This window comes from Pezoporus flaviventris, unplaced genomic scaffold, assembly GCF_033815535.1.
Source record: "Pezoporus flaviventris isolate CSIRO_AGI_PZ_B2104156 unplaced genomic scaffold, CSIRO_AGI_Pfla_v1 ptg000025l, whole genome shotgun sequence".
NCBI lineage: Eukaryota > Metazoa > Chordata > Aves > Psittaciformes > Psittacidae > Pezoporus > Pezoporus flaviventris.
This window is the reverse complement of record NW_026892573.1, coordinates 1,707,845-1,714,184: the sequence shown is the minus strand read 5'-3', so window position 1 is coordinate 1,714,184 and position 6,340 is coordinate 1,707,845.

Here is a 6,340-nt window from a genome sequence, read left to right as displayed (position 1 = left end):
GTCACTAAATGAAATAGAAAGTTAATGACATCTTTCCATAATCAGGAAATTGAATTACAGAGAAATTAAATGACATTTTTTGCAGTCATATAGGAAGACTGTCACAGAAAAGAATCCAAGTCTGTTGAGTTTCAATCCAAGATGGAAACTGGACTTCAGTTTTCCATCAAGTAACTTTATTCAAACTGCAGATTAACAGCCTGTGCTGAAAGCCCATAGCAGCTGACTTGAATGTAAATCAGATATCAATTTGTGGACATTAACCAACTCCAAGTTATATTCTTTTTTTCTACTATGTCAATACTTCTGCCCACGGAACACTCTCAGTACAACGCACTTTGTTAATTTTGGGTGTGAAAAAGGCTTTTAATTGACTTGATGATTTAAAATTTACTAGTATGATTAGTCTGTGGCAAAACAGGGTCCAGACTTGTACTTAGCATTGCTGGTAATCTGACTATCACTAGCTCAGACATTCCCAAACTTTCCCCATGAGATATTCTTTCCCCACCATGAGTGCCAGGCATCCTGTGATCCCCTGGAGAAAGCTCTGTGGCAGAGAGACCCGGTAGCTTAGCATAGAGCACCATTTAGGTAGGCTGAGAGAGGAGCTGCAGGTACATGCACTTTAGCACTGGTTAGGGACAGATTTTGTTTTCTTAATTCACCTTCAGACAGATGTGTGTCCCATGCTCAACTCTCTCTAAAAATTCACCACTAAAAGCACAATGACTGTGAGTGTGCGTTAGCGTGAAGTTCACCCCTAATCTTTACATGAGCTAAGAATTATTCCTGCTCCCTTTATAACTTTCTCTTTTTGTTTGGATTTTTTTTTTTTTTTTGCCTTTTCTTCCTGCAGGCTATTCAGATAGATTTTAATTGTCGCTATTCCCACTTTACCCTGAATAAGTGGACTGTGTGAAAAAGAAAAATTCACAAAAGAATTACTCACAAACACTGATGCCACTATCGGACTTGAACTTAAAGCTATCACACAAGGACGCTGTTAACATTTATCCTCCTCTTTGTAAACTGACAAAATATAACTTGAAGTCTCAGAGCAGTTTCTTCTACAGCATTTCATTTTGATTGATGCCCTCTATTAATATCAGTGATGCTAGTTAGCTTTAAGACACCCCAAAGGATAGTCAACTAGTTAAAACTCCAAATGAACCTCATGCCAGCTGTTTAGCCCCTTGAAAGTTTTGCTGAGCATTGACAGAAGACCTTAACAATCATTACAATTAAGTGCTTTCAGACTGTCCCTTCTAAGTGGAGTCAGTTGAAGTACCATCTGCTATTTTGTTTTTAAAACTCACTAGTCTCTTTCTCTAAGGCAGCCGTTTCAGTTTTGAAATTATGTTTCTTTTGCAAGAGTGATGGGCTGATGAAGAAAACTTTTTGGTTTAATAATCAGCAGTTTCTATGATGTGACATTTTTTTGCAATGCTCAAGGCCTTTTACAAATCAAAAGGAATCCAACTAAAACAGTAATTAATGACAAATGACTAGTCACATACGGCCCTATTTAATTAAAAAGTTTTAATCTTTGATTAAACCTCCTCACACATTCTTGTGACTGCAAACTGTTGTCTGAAAAGAGAAAGTAATTGGGTGCATAATCTATTGTGTCTTCTAACTGACACCTGCTAATTGTCTCAGCAACAAATGGCAACAATTTAATTTAGAAAGTTTAAAAGTGTAAGTGTATCTTAAATATTCAACAGATTTTTTTTTCTGTGTTATGTATTCCTTTACTGCACTGGGAAGATCTTTCCTTGCATTTATCCCTCTAAGAATTTTCTGTTTTCCAAGAATTTTTTCTATTGTTTTTCAAAAACATGCTTTACTATAGTAAACACAAAACACATGATTTATTGGTCATGTCTTTCCATGGTCAGTCTTTTAATGTGCAGTTAATTTTTTAAATGCTATTAACATTTTTTCCTAAATATTGATTAATCTGCATAGCAGCTATTGCAAGCAGGTTTCTATACCCATAGCTTACAGGAACAAAACCAGAAGGAATAAGCTGCAGAAATTACCTCCAGAGGAATTCTGACAAATTCAGAATTTCAGCTGGGGAAAAACTTCTGGCTATAACCACCTTCAGTGATATAGTGAAGGACCTCTCCCCTCTTCCTTATCCTTTTAGGATCTTAGCTTCAGCACTAGCAGTGTAAAGAAGACTGTGTCATGGTTTAAGGCCAGGCTGTAAATCAGAAAAAAGCAGCCCTCTCACTCACTCCCTACCTTTTTTCCCCTCCCTCCCCACTCCCGGGGGGATGGGGAGAAGAATCGAAAGAATGTTAAGTCCCACACGTTGAGATAAGAACAGTCCAGTAACTAAGGTATAACACACACGACTACTGCTACCACCAGTAATAATAATGATAAGGGAAATAACAAGGGACGAGAATTCAATACCACCCATTCATATGCAGCCTGATCGAGCAGTGAGCCAGCCCTTCTGGGTAATTCCCAGTTTACATCCTGGGAATGATGTGCTGTGGTATGGAATACCCCTTTGGCTAGTTTGGTCAGGTGTCCTGTCTCTGCTTCCTCCGGGCTTCCCCTCCTCCCTGGCAGAGCATGAGACTCAAAAAGTCCTTGGTCAGACCAAACATTTGAGCAGTAACTAAAAACATCGTTGTTATCAACACTGTTCCCAGGCCGAAAGTCAAAACCACAGTGCTGCACCAGCTACTAAGAAGGAGAAAAAATGACTGCTGCTACTGAACCCAGGACAGTCTATTAAGGCAAGAATGCCACAGAGGAAATATGCTTCACCAGCTTCCACCCTTTCTTTTTCTTTTTTTTTTGCTCATCTGTGCAGAGTCTAGCTTTGTGATTTAACAAAAATTATAGTCACCATTTTGTCTGTGTTTACTGCTCAGGTACTCTTGCTTACCAGGTTTATGGCTAATCTACCAGATATATATATATATACATTTTTTTAATTACATATTTTTTTTTATCTTCTATGGCATGATCACTTGTTTGCAGCTTTTCTGAACTAGAATTGTGACATTCTAAACATACTGGTACTCCCAGCTTAAATTCCCAACAAGTATCTTGTCTGCTTTATGTCTTATTTTACCAATATTTAAAAAAATGTTCTTTGGCATGTCAAATGAAGTATTCTCAGGGAAGAATACCACCACTGGTTTTGATAGCATATGTTTCAAAGCCATATATAGTCCTCCAAGCCAACTGGTAGGTGAAGTACATCTACAAATATTTTTTGTAATGATGGCTTCAGATACAGTTGACACTTCCAATTAAAACTACCTGCTTGGGCACAGCACAGTTATTTTCAACTTTCTTGCAACCCCAAGCACATCTGGACCCACCCCAGTATCTGGAACTGGTAAGCTGCCACTATAAAGGGACAGTCACAACCCCATGGTGGTTGTAAAGGTGTTTATGTCTGATGGTCTAATTGCCCAGGGTGTCTTCTAACCAAGCTCTACAGAGAATTTTAAGTCTACTGAACTGTATCTATCCTTTTTCATGTATAAATGTACAAAGAAAAAATGCGAACTACTTTCACAGTTTAACAGACGGAGAAACTGTAGCACAACAAAAAGAAATAACCTGTCCAAGATCACAGGGCCAATCAGCAGCAGTCAGCACAATAAACCCCTGTCACCTGATTTCCATATTGCTGCTCTACGTTCAAAGTGTGTCTACCAATACATGTGAATGTGTAGAGACGGATAAAGATATAGGTGATCTTGACAGCTTTGTGACTTTTACTACAGCAAGTTGCATGCAGCATACCCATAGAATAGTAAATTAACACAACAAAAGCCTTGAATGCTTTTTTTTTTTGTTTTTAACATCATCAACTTCCAAATGTCCAAATTTCTGTTACTTGGCCAAATAATATTTTCTCCGTCCACAGTATCTTCAAGTGTTCATCTTTATTTCCTCTGTTTCACACCTTCCTTATTTTTCATCAGCTGTGACCTCTCAGCCACTGTAACCTTCTTCCCTCTAATCTCCCTTCTCCAGTCCACTCCAAACACTGTGGACAAGGTTATCTTTCTTGTTCATCACTGATCATGTCAAGTCATGTATCAGTCCCCCAGGTGGTTTTCCATCTCATTACACTACAAGGTCAAATTTCTCCTCTGCAATTTCAAGGCTTTGCAAGGATCTGCTTTAGCCTACCACTGGACCAAGTCCTTGCTCTTTCCTGGCTTAGATACAGTCCTGCCTACTGTGTATATCCATACCTCATGCATGACTTCCTATTTCTATTCCCAAAACTGGTTTCACTGCCTAAAATATCCTCTCTGCTCTATCCTCCCCAACAACCCCATTTTCCTCTTTCAGGTCTCTTTATGCATTCTGTGTAAATTTGGTTATGTGTGCTTTGGGGCAAGGGTTTTGTTTTTGAAAACACAAGGCGTTTGTAAAGTTGCAGGTATAACAATGACATTAAAGAAATAATAATTATGAAATTTACTTTGTTATCTTGTCACACACTGTAAATAAACATACAAAGTAGCATTTAAATATACTTGGACTAAGTAAACAATAGAAATGTTTCCAATTCTCTTTTCCTCCAGATTTTTACCCAAGTAAAGGATAAAGAATAGTGGTTACTATGTGTGAGTCAGATACACTTGACAAATTTAAATCCCTCACCAGATTATTGCCTTTCCTTTGAAGGCTGACCACAACCAGCTGATACATATTTAAACCACAGCTTGGACTTTATCATAGGCTAAAGCATACTTTTGATTCTCATTAAGACAAGAATGCCAGGATGCCGTAAGCTCTGTGACTTTCTCAAAAGATGCTTAAGTCATAGTTAATTCTGAAATAAATATGCTGCCTTTCAACCAAACATATCCTGGGGCAAAAAGGCAGGTATATCTAAATCTGTAAAACAAAAAAATTAGGAAAGTGAATCATGGGAAGAAATCATAGGCAAGGTTTATATTGAGAAAAAATATTGGGGAAAAGTTTATGGTAAGAGTTTGATCTCTTTCCTCTTTCCCCCCCCCCCCCCCCCCCCAATCAAATAAAATGTTGGGAAAGTAAAATACCCACAGGCACAAGAGAACCTTTTATTCTTAGAAATTTCTTCAGGCAAGGGGCGTTTAAACTTGTTTATCATACAAATCTTTCCCATAATTGAGCTATTAGGCAATGAGATTCTATAATTTATTGACAGATAAATTAATGTCTGTAAATCTTTACCACTCAAGATATTATAGTATCAGAAGTATCTAAGGACAACTGCTTTCAGCTTTATTGACAGAAGTGGGAAATGGAAGCAAAAACTCGTGGCAGCAAATCAGTAACTCTTTCTAAGAAAATGTGGTGTGTGATCCATTTCTTTTAGCTTAGCTATGTGTCGTGGTTTAAACCCAGTCAGGCAACTCGTTCACTCACTCCCCCCGCTTCTTTCCATCCCCCTACTCCCGGAGGGACTGAGAGGAGAATCAAAAAGAATGCAACTCCCACGGGTTGAGATAAGAACAGTTTAGTAACTAAGGTATAACACAAATCACTACTGCTACCACCAATAATAACAATGATAAAGGAAATAACAAGGGAAGAGAATACATCACCTCATCACCAGCCAACCGATAACTTGGCCCCCCAGCCCAACCAAGCTCTGATTGATACCTCCTCCAACCCCACAGTCTCCCAGCCCTTCCGGCTAACTCCCAGTTACATCCTGGGCATGACGTGCTGTGGTATGGAATACCTCTTTGGTCAGTTTGGGTCAGGTGTCCTGCCTCTGCTTCCTCCCAGCTTCCCCTCCTCCCTGGCAGAGCATGAGGCTCACAAAGTCCTTGGCCAAACCAAAACATCATTGTTATCAGCTCTGTCCCCAGGCCGAAAGTCAAAACACTGCACTGCACCAGCTACCAAGAAGGAGAAACATGACTGCTACTGCTGAACCCAGGACACTATGAAAAGGATTAACAGAAGAAATAACACTAAAAAAAAAAAAAAAAGCCTGGCCACACAAGATTTGCATCTTGATATGTAATTGATTAATTAGCAGTAAGCTTCTTAAACTGTAACATGTAGATGAGTTAAGTGAGAAAAAAATCCACTAAAAATTTCTGCATCTGATGTTACTGTGGAAAAAGTCCCTTTCCCCAATTTATCAAAGTAAACGAAACAGCAAAAGAGATAAAAATATGCCATTGTAAAGTGATGTAGAAATTAATCTGCTTGAGAGCTCAACATGTTATGAAGATCACTACCTGCCTACATTCAAACATGCTTTCACATAATCTGTGACATACACTCCACACATTTGGAGATGTAGACTAGAATGCATGCCAACTCTTCATCTATCTGGTCTAAC